Below are 17,164 nucleotides of genomic sequence, written 5' to 3'. Positions count from 1 at the left end.
CAGAGAGGGAGGCCAGAGGTGGGGTTCATCCTGGAGGTGACAGAGCCCAGGCACTGCCAGGGGCCCAAGGGCTGTGGCCAGTGTCCATTCTGGAGGTGGGCGTGGCTCCCTAACCAGGTTGGCTGCCATCCTGGCCACCTGGCTTCCCTGGTTCTGCCCACTCTATGAGCCTGGGTCTTCAGACATCCCTGCTGGGACAGGAGCTCCTTTCCACCTGTCCCAGCCCACCACTGTCCTCTGGGTTTCTGTGAGTCTGAGATGGGCTCCTCTCTAATCCAAGTGCCCTGACTAGGACCAGCAATGGGGACCAGGCAGCAGACCTTCAGGCAAATGAAGGGAGTGTGCACTGGTAGCTTATTGACTAGAAGATAATGAAGATTTAGGTTGTTTTGGGGGATGGAAATGCAGAAGTTCTGATTCTACAAGAGAAAAAGTTGGGTGAGACTTTCCCATGGTCCACCAGGGACCAGAGAGCAGTAAGAGTGGCTTCAGGTGGATGGCTAATCCCACTCAGTTGAGGAAATAAATGATAGGTTCAAAGGTCACAGTGTGGGCTCTGGCCCTCAGGGGCCCCAAATGCAGGGCTCTCTGACTGTGTTGTGAGAATCTCTGACTCTTGTCACTGAATTAGTGAAAGAGCTGCAATGGAGACCAAAGCTGATCCTGTGCCTGCCATGTCACCACATGTGGGACAATGAGTTTCCCTGGATCCTTGGACTAAAATCAGATTACTATTAAGGAAGAGTGCAGCGTTTGGAAAGGCAGCGTGGATTATGAGAGATGTGGGAAATTCAAATCAGACCCACTCAGTGTCAGCCAAGCTCACATTTAGGTCTTTCTTTCACCTGGAATGGGACTTTGAGTGTGAAAGGATTCCCATTTTTATGTGGAAAGTAATTTATTTCAGTACCATTTGTAGAACAATTGTACTTCCCCCAAGAAATTGTAATCCTACCTTTTTTGTTTTTTGATGGTCCTGGGTGTGGATCCCAGATCCAGACACATGCAGTCTAGTGCTCTACCACTGAGCTACACCCACAGAACGTTTCTTTAAAAAAAAAAAAAATAATTGAGGCAGGATCTTGAAAAGTCACCCAGACTAACCTTCAGTCTGCAGTCTTCCTGCCTAGGCCTAGGATTACCGGCTTGTGCCACGCCCACCGGAACTCTGCTTTCATTATGTGATTCTTCCATTTATTTTTCATCCCACCAGGAAAACATCGGGGGTGGGGGGTGCCGGTCATGCTCATGCTGGGCCTGCAAGCACCAACTGGACGGTGCATCCAGGTGGGTCAGGACACAGTCACCTGTTCCTCCTCAGGCCCCACCTCCGCATGGGCCACGCCTCCTGGCCATCCTGGCGTCTGTCTCTTCCTGCGCTCACTGGTTAGTTACCTTCACTTGGTTTGGTTACCTTCACTTGCTAAGTCTCACCATCTGCAGCCCAAGTTCTACCTCATTGTTCTCATATCTGAACTTGTCATGGCTGGTCTTAAATGTCTTCCGTTCTCAATTTTATAGTGGTTTTTCAAGTTCTACTAAAACCTGAACAACCTTTTTAGCCTTTGCTGAAATTATGTGGAATAATATAAGGAAATTGGAGAAGATTTATGTTTTTGTAATGTGGAGTTCCTCATCCATGAGTAAGGTATCATCTCCACTAATTCAGATTTCTTTTACACACAGCAGTTATTTTATATTTTTGTTCATGAACAACAAAATCATACATATATTCAGTTTTTTCTAGTTATCATATGACTTTTGTTTTTGTTATGAATAGACTGTGTACACCGATTCATTATTTAATCGATTACTGCTGATATGTGAGGAATGACATTCAGTGTTGTATATTGATTTTGTATGGAGTGATCTTTCTCAACTATCTGGTTAGTTCTTGTATGAGCTCATTTTTGTTGCTATAACAAAGTATCCAAGACTTGAAAATGTATTAAGAAAACAGGTTTTTGTAGTTCACAGTTTTGAATGCTGGCACCTTTGTTTTGGGCTTCCAACCTGCAGAGAAAGGTAGCAGAGAAAACAGTGGATGATGAATAGGTAGGCAGCACAGGTGTGGAGCCATGGCTGAAAAGGTGCTCATGAGAGGCTGTGCATGAGTAGGGGTACAGCTCAGGGTAGAGCATTTGGCTGCAGATCAAGAGGTCCCCGGTCCAAATTCAGGTGCCCCCTACTTTGTCAGACTTTTAACCTCTGAGCTGCTCCAGTGTTTTGTTTTTCTCTGGCGAGAACCTCAGGAGGAAAATGATGAACCAGGTCAAATTCTCGGTCCACGACACCTCCAAGTGCTGACTCAGGAGCCCCAGTTGCTTTGGAAGTTTCCCTTATGGAGGGACAGGCTGCTTCCGTGTTACCCAGCTTGACTTTGCATCAGAATTTCTGTCTGACCTTATTTAAAACAAGATCACGCCTAGTGATCCTATTAGCAGAACTTAGGAGGAATGGGGAACACTAATTGAGGGCCACAGTCTCCTGCTCACATCTACTTTAACTTCCAATGATTCTACGTGGCAGAAAAGTGACGTTGTCACTTACCACATGATGTAGTTGTAAAGGACATTCCAGGTTGAGCAGCAATGATGTGCAGCTGGTGCCTCAGTCCCTGAGTGAGGGACAGAGGACGTGGGGCTGCAGGCAGAGACAGGGGCCAGGGCAGGGTAGGGGGTGACTGTGGGAGGTGTGGCCATTTGGATGAGCTCTGGGTGAGGACAAGGAGAAGGTGACCAACTCTCGAGGCAGATCACTGTGGGGTGGGGGCTCAGCACTGAAACACGCTCCTTAGGCAACCCTGGGTGTTGGAGTGAGGCCCCCTGAGGAGCACAGGTCCAAGTCACAGGCACAGGATCCTGTGCACACGTTCTTTGCTCACTGAACATGGTATGGAACACAGTGTCCTTTCCTCTGCTGGGTCCCATGCTGAATCTTCCTGCAGGAGAGACCAGAAGGTCCTAGGTCAGTTTCTTACACGCCTTAGCTCTCTGCTGCCATTTCTGTAACCCCCTCCAGCCCTTCAGTCCTGCTTTGTGCCTGCCTCTCTTTCCTTGGGGGGTGAGGGGGCAATTCCCCTGCACTGGTTCCTTTTCTTCTTATTTGTCCCCAGCCTGTGAATGCCCTTTGCTTGTTGTGAGGGTCCCCAGTGGCGTGAGCCTTGTGAAGAAATGGCTCAGCTTGCAGCCTCAGAAGCCAAGTCAAGGTCCTTCCTCCCTGGTCTCCATGTCAATTGTGGACCACCAGGAGCCCATGACTCACCTGCAGGTGCAGATGAGTGATGCAAAGACCAGAGACTGAAGAACACTGTTCCTCACTGTCTTCTAAAGGCCTGTGGAGAAGTTCGAAGACTTATGTCATGTGTATTGGAGTGTATTTCATAGCTCACACACATGCTTCATATATTCCTGGCCAGAGAAGAAAACCTGAGTCCTTGCCCTGAGGATCTTTGTAGATCACAAGAGTTCTGGGCTCCAGCCTCCTGAGCTCCCTCCAGCTTTCGGCCTCCATATGCGACTCCCGCTTGGGTGACGGCTCTGACTCTGCATCCTTGGGCCTCTGTGGTCTTTGGTCTGATAGTGACGCTTCCAGGGGAATGGCCCACAGGGAGGAGATGCTGGTCCCACTCCAGTGTGTGCTGGAGGCCTGAACTGGAGCTCAATGACCTGTCCTGTGTCAGGTCCTCCAGTGCAGTCTGTGCTGAGCTGCTGGTTGGGGCCAAAAGGGAGTCATGGTGTCTCTGGGAGGGGGGCCTCCCATTCAAAGTCCAGGTCTAGAAGCTGAGAAGAGAGCAGAGCAGAGAGTGAAGGTGCAGGACACTCCCTAGGACCAGGGTTGGGCACAGGGGGACGAGGTGGAGAGAGGAGATGGACTTCAGAGGGCAGGAGAGGGTGAGGCTGCAGCTCTTCACAGGGGCTGTCCACCCCGATACCCACAGCTATGGAGGTTGGCAAGTGCAGGGTGCTGGGCAGGGGGGATTTGTGCCTGTTCTGGCACAGGTCCATGGGGAAGAGTGGGGAAGTAGAAAGCTTGAGTGAGGCCTGTCTGAATGATGACAAGTCCATCAGAAAGGAGGGGACCTTGCAGGAATTCCTGGACCCTTGGGTGTAGTGATCGGGACCTGGTGTTCATCGGGGACGTCTGAACAGGTGGAGGGCACTGAGGAGAGAGCAAGGGTCTGCATGTCAAGGAGTCGCTGGTTCCACCTCCTTGGCCTGCTGGCCCTTCCTTCCACTCCAAGCACAGGTTTTGAGCCCAGGAGCTGTCATGATGCAGAGAGCAGAGTTCTCTCTGACTCTGGCACATCACTTCCTGGGGGTTGGATCCTGTGTGCCAGTTACTTCTTCTGCCTGACACGATGAGAGATTCTGCAAGTGGAGAATAAGTCAGGAAGAGAGGGAAGGCAGGCACTCGTCTCCTGCCCCAGGGCTTTTGGCCCTTTAGCATCAGTGTGGACTCTCAGTAGGGTCTGGTCATTAATCAGGTGTGTCTTGTTTAGGCATGAATTTAACTTCTGTCCCTTTCTACAGGTCTATAGCTTGGTAGGGCAAAGATACCATGAACCATTCCAAACTGTCTGTGAGTCAGATCCTGCAGGGAGCTGCTAGAGGCACACATGATCCCTAGGTCCCATCTCCAGAGGTTTGGGTAAGGAGCTCTCAGGGAGTAGTCAAGAAGGTTTGTTCTTGCCAATCCCAGGACCCCACTCTCACCTCCAAAGATGGGAAGCAGGGAAGGAGCGGGAAAGTGCTGGGGAGTGATATTGGTCAGATTACAATGTCATATTGTGTGCATGTCCAAATATGTAACCACAAATCCATCATCATGTACACCTGTAATGCACCAAGGAAAAATATGGACAGAATGTTTTCTGCCACCTCTATCTTTCATTCTTTTTCTTTTCCTGTCCTTCCCCCATCTCCCTCCTCCTCCTCTTTCTCCTACTTCTCTTCTTCCTCCTTCCCCTCCTCCACCTTCTCCTCCTCGTCATTCTCCTTCCCCTCTTCCTCCTCTTCCTCTTCTCCTTCTTTGCTTCTTCTTGGGGAAGACTCATGCAGATATACATGCACATACATATTTACTTCATTTTTTTCCCAGTTTTACCTTTTGTATACTTTTTTTCTTGATGTTGAAGGTTATGGTTGTTTTGTTTGTTTTCCACTTTTTCTTTGTTTTTGTTTATGTTTTTGTTTTCTTTTCCTCCCTAATAACCAAATTATCTTGTTATCTCTTTCCCTCTCCTTACTGGCTGTTCCCTTTTATTTATTTTCCCCTCCTTATAGCCATCACTCTCTAGGTCTCTCTGCTTTCTCTCTGTTCACAGTTGGAACATTCTAAACGTCCCCCACCTTCCTATCCTATTTCCCTTTGTCTTCATGAAGTGTATTTTACCACCTTGTAGAGCTCTTTGGTCTATATAACTCCTGCCCCACCTTTATGGTTGTGCAGTGACTCACACTGTGGGTGGCACAGTGCACACCTGCTGTTTTTGTTAATGACACATTCAGTTCATGCCTATTTCTTGCTTGTGCTGTTGACAGTCACTGACTACCATCCCTAATTCTATGGCTGTTGTGGGGTTCATGGCATAGTAGGCCCTGGGCTTTTGTTTTAATGCAGTCTATTATTTACTTGTGTTGTTGCTATTGTTTGTTTTCCTTTTTTCTGTGAGGTTCCAGGAATCTATGGTGACACCCCAAGTTCAAAGGGTTGAGATTCTGCCCCTGAACTAAACCAGACAAAAGAGAGCAAATCTTGATCCATACACAAATTAGCCACCATAAAACTTCAATGTCACTTTTGTCCAAAGCATGTTATGAATGAACCCCCAAACTAATGCCCAGGCCCCAATTAGAATTCAGTATGGGGGTCTCTCAGGTCCCAACATGGACATCAACTCCTATAGCAAAAAGAGAAAGAATTAAACCAAAGGCTGTGGACACCACTTCTATGATGTGTGTCAGTCTACATCATTCCCATATTCCTTTAGCATGTATAGAGTTATTAAGTGAAGAAGAGCAATCACAGAGGTGGATCCCACATACATTGCTTTATACAACACAAGTTGTCATATCTATAACAGGATATCACTCGTTTGAGATGTGTAGAGAAAGTATAATCCTCAAGCTCTGATACAATTAACATTCCATCAAAATATACTAATCATCACCAAGGAACCAGCAGGAATGCTACATGACAAAATTCATCTGGAAACAGATTGAACAATTCACATCAGGCTAATATCCTCGAACACTATTGCAAGAAAAGCTGTGTCATAAAAACAGGACCCCACATCAGAGTGGAGGAGAAATCCACATCAACAGAGGAATAAAACCCAACCCAGGAATACAAGAATTATGAAATAACAAGGGAACATGTTGCCTCCAAATCTTCATAATTCACCAGCAACTGTGATACTAAAGATATGAAATTGCAGACAAAAATTACAAAGAATGTTTAAGATGATGAATGAATTCCAAGAGAACACAGAAGGGAAACTGAATGAATTAATGAATTAAGTACAGAATATGAATGAGAAATTCAATATGGAGATAGAGATATTGAAAAACCAAATGGATCTTGGAAATGAAAGAAATGAAATAAATTTAATAAAATGTTCACTTGAAGGTCTCTGTGATAGAGTAAACCATGCTTAGGACAGACTCACTTAGCTGGAAGACAAAGTGGCCAGTCTTAAACAATCAGATCATAATAAGGAAAAGAGGTAAATAACCATGACCAAAATAAGAGACTGATCTGGGCATTTATGGACAAGAGGCATTCAGAACCTCAAAGAGACAAGACCAAAAATTAATCTCTCCATGACATATGATAATTAAAATGTCTAATATGCAGAACAAGGATAGAATTGTAAAATCCTCAAGAGAAAAATGCCAGGTTGCATTTAGAGACAAGCCCATCAGAAACATTTCTGATTTCCTGGTATAAAGTATAAAATCCAAGAGGGCTTGGAATGCGGTGTTGCAAGCACTGAAAGAAAATAACCGTCCACCAAGATTGCTAGATCCAATAAAGTTATCCATTAGAATCAAAAAGGAAATAAAAACTTTCCAAGATAAGCAGACACTATAGGAATTCATGACTACTAAGTTGGTGCTACAGAAAATATTGAATTAAATACTACCTACAGAAGAAATCAAAACCAAACCTCAGAGTTTGCAAATGAACTAATCTCATTTGTTAAGTCAAACATACCAAACAGCAAGTCAGAGGTGGTGTATTTTCTCTCATATGTGATAGATACAGAGGAAAAAGGAAAGGAAAGTTGGTGGAATCTCATGAAAATGTGGGTAGGTCAGTAGAATAGAGGAAAGGGACTAGGATGAGAAAGGAAAGGATGGAGAAGGGAAATATTGGAGAATGATATTGGTCATAATATTATTCTATTTTGTACACCTACGAATACCTAAAAATCAATCCTAGCATTATGTATATTTGCAATGCAAATAAAAAAGGGGGAGAGGGAACAACTGGAGTCTTGGGAATGACAGTATTCCAAGAGAATAAGAAAAACTTATCAATAGGATGAGGCCTTGACCTTGTGTAGAAGTGAGTATATTTTGCACGTTACTGATCCAGAGAGCAGATGGTGTCAGAAGAATCTCTTGGCCCAGTTCCTTGCTTATTCCTGTATCTAGCCATTTGCTAAGAATTTTTTGAGATTTTCCAATAAAGATGGAAGTCTGAGGTTTGAGGGCTCAAGTAGCCAGGTGCTGTGCCTGGTCCGGTCTCTCCAGCTGTGCAGAGCTGAGGGTGTGGGGCCAGCCTGGTGTCCTGGCCTCTCTGGAAATGTGTCTCCCTTTCCATCTAGGACTGGAACATGACAGGGGAAGAGAGCAGAGAGTGGAAATGCAAGACAAACCCCTTAGGGCAGCAATGGCAGAGGGTGAGAGGAGTTGGGAGTCCTGATGGAGGGGATTAGTGGAGAAAACTCAGGAGAGAAGGAAAGAGCCAGCTTCCAGTTCTGAAGAGTGACCCTCTAAACTGTAGCCCCACACAGGTGCAGAGGAGAAGGAGGTGCAGGGTGCTGGGCAGGAAGATTTCTAGAAGTGCTGGCATAGGTCTCTGGGGAAGGACAGGCCCAGCTCAAGGTGAGAATGAGGTCTGCCTGAGTGAGGTCAGTCACTGCCCTCTAGTTCACTAGATGAAGAGCTATGGGAGTCCACCCTGGATCTTAGGCTGTGACTCAGTGTTAATCAGGAAGGTCTGAACAGGGACCAGGGGATAACTCAGGGCAAAGCAACTGTGTGCACAGCAGGAAGCCCTTGGTTCAAGATGCTGCCACCTGCTGGCCCCACTTTCATAGGGACCACATGTTTGCAGCCACTGTTCATGCTCCAGGGACTGTGGGTCTCTGGATTGACATTTCTCCACCTTTCAATAGGGGATCTGGGGTCACTGGATCCTCTGTTCAGGCTCCTTCTGTCTGAGCCTTGAGGGATTAAGAAAAGGCAGAATTAGCAGAGAGGAAGGAGAGATACAGAGGAGGTTTATCCCCTGCCCCAGAGTGTTTGGGGAACAGAAGCCCTTCATCATCAATGTGGGCTCCATTATGACTCCATCACCAAGCAGGTGATATTTTTCTGGCATGATGAATTACTGTTTGTTTTTTTTTTTTTTTCTAGGTCTACCGCATGAAAGGTCACTGTCATGGTCTGGATCTCTGATATCTCATAAAATCTACAGTTTCAGTGTAGGAAAGTTCAGAGGTGAAATAATTTGATTATGCGAACTGTAGCCCAGTTACTGGTTTAATTCATTTCATGGATTAATAATCTGGATTTATAGTAACTCTAGGCATTGTGGTGTAGCAAAAGGAAGAGGTCATTTGGAATGTGCCTTTGTGGTTTTTATTCTGTCCCTGGTGCTTCACTCGTTCTCTCTGCTTTCTGGCTGCCATGAGCTAGCATCTTTCCTTCACCACAATCTTCTCTCAAGATGTTCTGCCTCACCTTGGGCCCAGAACATTTCAGTCACATGATCACAGATTGAACCTGTGAACCTGGGAGACTTAAACAAACTTTTCTTCCTGTAAGTAGTTCTTGTCAGAGATTTTGATCACAGGGATGAGGAGCTAACATAGGTGCAGATTAAATGAATACCTCTGAACCACATGTGAGTCAGAATCCCACAGGGAACTGCTAGAGGCACACAAGATCCCTAGATGCCCTTCTCAGAGGTTGGGTTAGGAGTTCTCAGGGAGACACCAAGGATGTTTGCTTTTGCCATCCCAGGCCCCACCCTCACCTCTGAAGGTCAGTTAAGCAGCCAGCACTTGTGGTCTGGCTCCTCTAGTTGAGTGTGAAGAAGGTTCTAGCTTCAGACATCTAAGATTTTTTTGTTCTTGCTTCAGGTTCTAGGGAGGAAGGTGTGTAGACAGCAAGGGGTGTGGCCTAACAGGAAGGAGGCATATGCTGGTAGGCACTAGCAAATGCACATCTCCAGGTGGAGGATCCAGCATGTAGCTATGGATTTAGGGTACTTATTACACACACACAGCTGCTGGGGGTATAGCTCAGGGGTAGAGCATTTGACTGCAGATCAAGAGGTCCCTGGTTCAAATCCAGGTGCCCCCTTGCTAGAGTCTCTTTTGCATGCCAAAGAGGAAAATTCCTAAAGTGGTAAATGACAGGGAGTGACATAAAGACCCATGTCATCTACTTAAGTCTTATCCCCCTCAGTGTCACAGGCATGAACTTATGTATATACACTTTGTGCTCTGGATTCTGCTCAGGTCGTATCTGTGTCATTCTCTCCACAAGGAGACAGCAGAGGGCAGGCTGTGAGACTCCTCCACGACATGGCTGGTCATCTGTGGCACAGGTTTTCCTGCAAGCAATGATCTTGAGGCTCCATCATTCCATGGACACCCAGCCTTCTGAAGTCTGTGGTGTTGGGGAGTCCAGCTTTTCCTTAGGCAAATCCTCCTTGTCACTTCTCCAGGAAGGTCCTCCTGATGACTGGGCCAGGGTCCTTCCTCCCTGAAACTTCTGTGAAGTTTTTTCCCTAGGTTTTTCTCTTGTTTGGACCACAACTCTCTGAGGAACAAGGACTATATCTTCTCTATCTTTCTGACCTCAACCTGGATGACAAGGTTCAGTACCTATCAAGCTCCATGATCATTTGTTGATGGAATGAGTGATGGAGTGAAATAATGATCCCCATCCTTGATGCCTTGGAGTATGGAGCAGGCTATCCCTGGACTGTGTGTGAGGTTCACTGAAGATCAGCAGCTCTCGTCTGATCACTGTGTGTGGACGTAGGGAAATGCTGGAGTCAGGTGTGCTTTCCAGGTGCAAAGATGGTTCCCCCAGCACAGTGTGAGGAGGGAGGGGAGTTGGAGGTGACTAGTTAAGGTTGGGATGAAAGAGGGTAGAGCAGACTTCAGTGGAGAAAGCTGTCAGATGCTAGAACATGCAGAGAAACCTACAATAGAAGTCACAGGTAGTCTGGGTGTGGTGCCTCAGATGAAAAGGTGCTAATTAGGGATTCCCTGTAAGTGGGGGTATAGCTCAGGGGTAGAGCATTTGACTGCAGATCAAGAGGTCCCTGGTTCAAATCCAGGTGCCCCCTTGCTTATATACTATTTTGGTAGCTACCTTAACCAGTACCTCTTAGGTGGCCTTAGGTGACATTGGGAGAATCCCATTACTTGGTACTATAAACCACTTTAGATCCTGCTGTTCAGAGCTGCATGACATGGGACTTCACTGATATCCATTTTATGTATAGGTTCTATCTACATCCTCAACCCCTCTATCATCATCTAAAAGCCTCAAACCACCTTGTGTTGGAGTCCCCTACATCATTAATACAGTGCCCACACAGTAGGTCACCTGGTGCTGTGTTCCACCTTCCCCTGCCTCTGCTTCTCTTTCACACTCCACACCCCATCTTCGTCCTGTGTTTACAGTCAAGGAGAAATGGTGTTTCATTTGGCCCAGATTTGGCCACTGGGTGATGAGCTGTGCTTCTGAATTCCCAGATCCCAAACTGGCAGGTTAGGATGGGGGTCAGGGTAAGACCATGCTAACAGGGATAGACACAATCATGAGGTGAAGACCTGAAAGAGGCCGTAGATCTCTGGAGAGTTACTGTCTGGGTATAATCAGTACACACTGAATTTTATTGGTTTCAGTTTGATTTTATTGATCTCGTGTTCTACTGGTTTGGGTGTTGGTATGTTCTTATTCTACAGCCTTGGTATGTAATGATAGATTTTTTATTTGGTATCATTCTATCCTTTTAATGATGTACTCAATGCTATAAACTTTCTTCCTTTCTTCTTAGATCTGCCTTCATAGTTTTTCAAAGATTTTGGTATGTGATATCACTATCTCATTTATCGCTAAGTATATATATATTTTATTTCTCCCCTGATTTCTTCTGCTATCCATTCATCATTCAAAAGTGCATTATTTATGTTTTGGGTTGTAGCTCAGGGGTAGAGTTCTTACCTAGCATGTATGAGGCTTTGGGTTTATTCCTCAGTACCACATAAAAATAAGTAAATAAAGGTATTTTGTCCACCTACAAAAAAAGAGTCACAAAAATGTATTATTTTTCTCCAAGTATTAAATTAGTTTGTATTTTTATCTTCTCATTAATTTCAAATTCTACTATCTGATGGAATGCAGGATATTATCTCTATTTTTTGTATTTGCTAAGATTTGATTTGTGGCCTAAAATATGGTCTATTTTAGAAAGTGTTCCACGTACTGCTGAGAAGGAAATGAATTCAGTCATTGATGTATGAAATATTCTATGGATGTCTATTAAGTCCAAATTATTACTTGTATTTTTTAGTTCTGTAATATCTTTATTTAGTTTGTGTTTGAATGATCTATCAGGTGAGTTAAAGTCAACGTGTATGATTGTATTGTGGTCTATTTGATTATTTTTAAATATTTTTTTCTCTTTAGTTATACATGAGAGTAGAATCCATTGGATTCTTTATGTTGAGAAGTATTTGCTGTCTGTAGATACTTCATTGTATTTAGTTGTAAATATTTATGATCATTATCTCTGGTTTTATGATTGCCTAAGCATTGTGAAATGACCTTCTTTGTTTCTTCTGATTAATTTTCCTTGAAGTGCACTTTATCTGATATGAGACAATTAACCCTTTCTCATTTATGAGATCCAGGTGAATCATATGCTTTTTATTTTTCTCATCCTTTCAATTTAAGTCTGTGAATGTCTTTGCCTATGAAGTGAGTTTCTTTCAGACAGCATATTGTTGGGTCTTGTTTTTTCACCCAATCTGCAAACATATGTCTCTTGATTGAAGAGTTTAAACCATTTATATTCCATGTTATTATTGAGAGATGATTTTTATTTCCTATAATTTTGATTTATTTCTAGTGTTTAAATGGGATCAGATTCTCCTTTAAGTATTCTATTGTAATCCCTTCCTCTGCTGGTTTTCATTTTTATTTTTCATTTCTTCTTGGTGAAATATTATACTGAGTATGTTTTATAGTACAAGCTCTCTAGTTATGAATTCTTTTAGCTTTTATTTTTCATGGAAGGTTTTTATTTCATCTTCTCTTCTGAAGCTTAGTTTTGCTGGATATAGTATATTTGCTTGGCATCCATTTTCTATCAGAGCCTGGAATATATTATTCCAAGACCTTGTAGCTTTTAGGGACTGTGTTAAAAATTAGTTGTGATGCAAACTGGTTTGCCTCTAAGTTTGATCAGGTGTTTTTCTCTAACACCTTTAAAAATTCTATCCTTATTTCGTATGTTTGGCATTTTCCTAATAATATGTCTTGGGGTGGGACCCATCATGATTCTGTATATTCAGAGTCATATATGCCTCCTTTATTTGAATATCCATTTCATTTTTAAGGTGTGGAACTTTTCTGATATTATTTCATTGAAAAGATCATGCATTCCTTTAGTTTGTATTTCAGAGTCATCATTTATCCCTATGCATCCTAAATTTGGTCTTTTAATCTTATCCTGTATTTTGTGAATATTCTGTTCATAGTCTCTTAAAGTCATTTCTCCATGTTCAACTGTATTTTCAATACTTTGTCTTTGAGACCTGAAAATATATCTTCGAATAGGCCTAATCTATTGGTGATGCTTTCCAGTAAATTTTTAATTTGGTTTATTAATTCCTTCATGTTGAGGGTTTCTCTTTGGTTCTTTTGCAGAATCTCTCTCTCTAAGTGATCATTCACTTCCTGTATTTTTCTCTGATTTCACTCCTTACATTGCCTTTTAGTTCATAGAACAGTTTAACTATATACTTTCTAAATTCCTTCTCTGACGTTTCCTCCACTATGGCATCAATGAAGTTTGTTGTTGAAGCTTTTGGCTTGTTTGTGATGGTTTGTTCCCTTATTTTTGTTATATCATTTGTATGTGTACTCATCTATCAGTATTATCCTGACTTCTTTTAAGTGAAGGAAATTTGTGATCTTGTTTTTACTAAGAGTCCCCTCAGTTCCGCGTTTCCTTCCCTGCTTCCTTTGGTTTGTGAGGAGGTTGGGACAGCTGCCTAGCTCACTTTCAACATCTCCTTTCAGGCACCATCCACTCTCTACTGGAATTTCTTATCTGATGTCTCTTAGGAATCCTGTTACAATCACTTACACTTGAGCTAATCAATTGATAAAGAGAAAAGATTAGTATGGAATTTTCTGGTGCATGATATGTTGACCCACACTTTGGGGCTGATGGTGAGGCAGCAAGTCATGGCAGTGGGCTGTGGTTTAGCAATGCTGTTCATCCCATGGTCAGAAAGGCAGAGAGTGTGAGGAGGGGCCAGGGATTTACTATTCCCTCCAGTGACAACTCTGAATGACCTGATGATGGCCCATTAAGCCCACATACAAAAGCTCCACCATCTTTCAATAACATTTTGAACACAGGAACAGAACCTCCAGAGTATATACTGGGGTGAAGGGCTTAATCTTTGATAACTTGCCCAACCTCTATTGTGTCTCAGTTTCTGCATCTGTACAATGGGGGATGCTAATAAGAGTCCCACCTCTTTGTGCTTGTAAGAATTTAAAGTACCAAGAACAACACCGTGTACTTCAATGTGTTTTACAATTATCTCCAAAATCTACTCAGGTGAAGGAACAGAAAGTGACTCTTAAAACTGACTAGCTATTTTGGAAAGGTTCTGTTAAAGGAAAAGATTCTGGTCTTGTCTTATTGCACGTTGAATTATTTATTTCAAGAGACACAAGATTCCAGGACCCATATCCTTGGAGAAGTTTATGTATGCAGGCTCTGTTGTGGGATGATGCATGATCTTCCATTCCCCACAGTACAAGATCTATGCTGAGTTGTAGGATGGTTTCCTACTAGAAAAGGAATTCATGGAATAGTACTGTAATTTCTTATTTTAAATCTCTTAGGAAGTATGTTAGTCAGAATACTGTTACTATACATATACATGGGGTAATCAACTGGTAAGGAGAAAAGGTTTACTTGGAGGTTCCAGTCCATGATATGTTGTCCCTACTGCTTTGGGCGTCTGGTGAGGGAACATATCATGGCAGGAGTGAGTGGTGAAGTAATGCTGCTTGCCTCAACACAAGAGAGTGAGGAGGGGTCGGGTTCCATCATTCCCTCCAAAGACATCCCAATGACCTGAAGATCTCCCATGTATAAAGGCTCCACCAACTCCCAATAGCACCACCCCAGGGACCAAGCCATGAATACCTGATCCTTAGAAGACATTTAAGATCCAAACTACAACAGGAAATACTCCCAAAGAGCCCAATTTATGTAACAAAAACCCTAATGTTATGCAAAACTCAAGTCCTGTTTGACAGGAGGGAAATGGAATCCTGGCTGGTGGTAGCAGGGTTATGCCTGGACCTCCTCTGCTCCCCAACACCATGGTGCGTGGGGATGGGCAGGGTCATTGTTTTCGTGGAGATAGCTGAATCTCTGAGTGACCCTGGGTGTTTTCCCTGTTTACAAATGGCCAGGGGCAATTCAGTCAGCAAGAAGAAATTCTGAGGAAGCTCCAGGTGTGGGGGCACTTGGCATGGCAGACACTGGCACTTAGAATCTGTAGGGCACAGCAGGGAAGGGGAGAGGCAGAGGGTGAGGTGTGAGAGGGGAGGGAAGATGTCTTGTGGGGCCCTGTGTGCCTGCTCAGAGTCTCAGCTTCCAGGATGCATGTTAAAGGTTCCTTCATCTGGGCCCCCACAACACGAAAACACCTGGTACTGTGTCTCCAGTGTTCTAATTGTTTTGTGTTTGCATTTTTGTTGCTCTTCCTCCCATTTCCGTGGCCAAGTCTTTGCTGGTTGCTGCAGACATTCATAGTGTGTCAGTTTGTGGAAATGAGAGCCCACGTTCAAACACAACTGTTGGCCTCTTGGGGAGAGATGAGCCCCTGGGAAGCCATCCTAGCACTGCCATGTATCCCCTGCTGTGAGGTGCTACCTGGCCACAGGCCCCAAACCAATGACACCATGTGAGCAAGGACTGAAACCTCCAAATCTATGAGTCCGAACAAACTTTTTTAATGAATCTGTGATCTCTGGTATTTCTTACCAGAAGAGAAAGCTGACTAACACAAGGATAAAGAGAGTAATTTTGTATTAATAAAAAGGTCAATTTATCTCATAAGTGTAGTATTTCCAAATTTTTTTCATGTAATGACAGAACCTCAAAACACATTGAGGAAAAGTTAACAGAACTAAAAAAGAAAAATGGACAAATTGTCCTTGCAATTCGTATGTGAGAGGTCTTCATAATCTTTTCTTGTGAATTGATATGGAAGATTTAAACAACATGATTAACAAACATGATGTAAATAAAATGTATGGAATATTGCATTTAACTGCAGAGCATGTTTCTTTCAAGAAATCATGACACACTAACTATTGAACTATAAAGCATGTTTAAGAATTCCAAAGTATTAAAAACATAAATGTTATGTTTTCCAACCAAAATAAAATCATGCTAAAGATCAATAGTGCCAAATAACTAAAAAACCCAACCAGATTTAGAAATACTCTAGTATAAGTAAAAACTGAATGTTTTACTTCTAAATAACCCATAATAAATAGCCTCAATTCATCTACAACAATGTAAAAGGAAAAGTGAAGAATAACTTAACATTGATTTCAAAAACCATTGAAATAGAATGGAAAAATAAATTTAAAAAGGGTAAGGATGTCGGTAGTAAAGTTTAAATAATGAAAGCATCAATTAATGCAGTACAAAATGGATAGGATCCATGACGCTAAACTTGTTCTTTGAAATAAATAATAAAAATGATAATTCAGACAAGGTTAACAAAGGATAAAAGAAAAGACTGATAACCCAAATAAGGAACATTAAGAGATTACATTATTAAAGTTTTCAAAGGCACTAAAAAGGTTGTAAAATGATATTATGAGCCAATTTTGCCAATAAAACACAATATAAGATGGCATAGAATATTTTCTAAAAAATACAACATGCACAAGCAGGGAGAAATCCTTTGATTGATAGTTCAGATTCTCTCTCCCTTCTCACTAATCCACTCTGGTTAGTTTAGCTGGACTGACCTGCCTCAATGGAAAATAGTATACTTGAGCTGATTGGGTCCTAGTATATGCACTTTCTAGGCAGGTGAGGGCAAAGATTCACACTTTCCTAACTACCAATAAAGCCTTTTTAAGCCCAGAAATCTTCCACTGTAAGGTGATCCCTCCCTCGTTCCTGTAAGAACATGATGTGTTATGTATATCCTGGCAGATTTGCTAGGCTATGTCCAACAATGTGCAGTCCAAGAATATGATTCCTTGGAACATAGGGAGATCCATGAAATGATCTCATAATGAACTGTTTGCAAAGGCTCCCTAATAAGTCCTATTTATACTTATACCTTGATCTTTGTTACTATTCTCTGGCTTAGGTTTACCAAAATCAACACAAGAAGAAATAGAAATCACAAACAATCCTATAACTATGGAAGGAGCTGAATTCATAATTAAAATTTTTTTGTCTAAAAAAAGAAGAATGAGGCTGGGGTTGTGGCTCAGTGGTAGAGAGCTCTCCCAGCACATGTGAGGCACTGGGTTCAATCCTCAGCACCTCATAAAAATAAATAAAATAAAGTTAAAAAAAAAAAAAAAGAACAGGTCTTAAAACATAAGAAAACCCCTCCGCACAT

At 42.8% G+C, this 17,164-nt stretch overlaps 2 non-coding genes across 2 annotated transcripts; both read left to right on the top strand.

The window, feature by feature from the left end:
• The first annotated feature begins 9,527 nt into the window (after nt 1–9,527).
• Nucleotides 9,528–9,599, top strand: Trnac-gca (transfer RNA cysteine (anticodon GCA)). The gene has a single exon. It is a non-coding gene; the product is annotated as a tRNA-Cys (tRNA).
• Nucleotides 9,600–10,524: 925 nt separating this feature from the next.
• On the top strand, nt 10,525–10,596 carry Trnac-gca (transfer RNA cysteine (anticodon GCA)). Its single transcript has one exon. It is a non-coding gene; the product is annotated as a tRNA-Cys (tRNA).
• Nucleotides 10,597–17,164: the final 6,568 nt, after the last annotated feature.

Source organism: Sciurus carolinensis, chromosome 8 (genome assembly GCF_902686445.1).
Source record: "Sciurus carolinensis chromosome 8, mSciCar1.2, whole genome shotgun sequence".
Lineage (NCBI taxonomy): Eukaryota > Metazoa > Chordata > Mammalia > Rodentia > Sciuridae > Sciurus > Sciurus carolinensis.
This window is presented reverse-complemented; position numbering and strand designations above follow the sequence as displayed.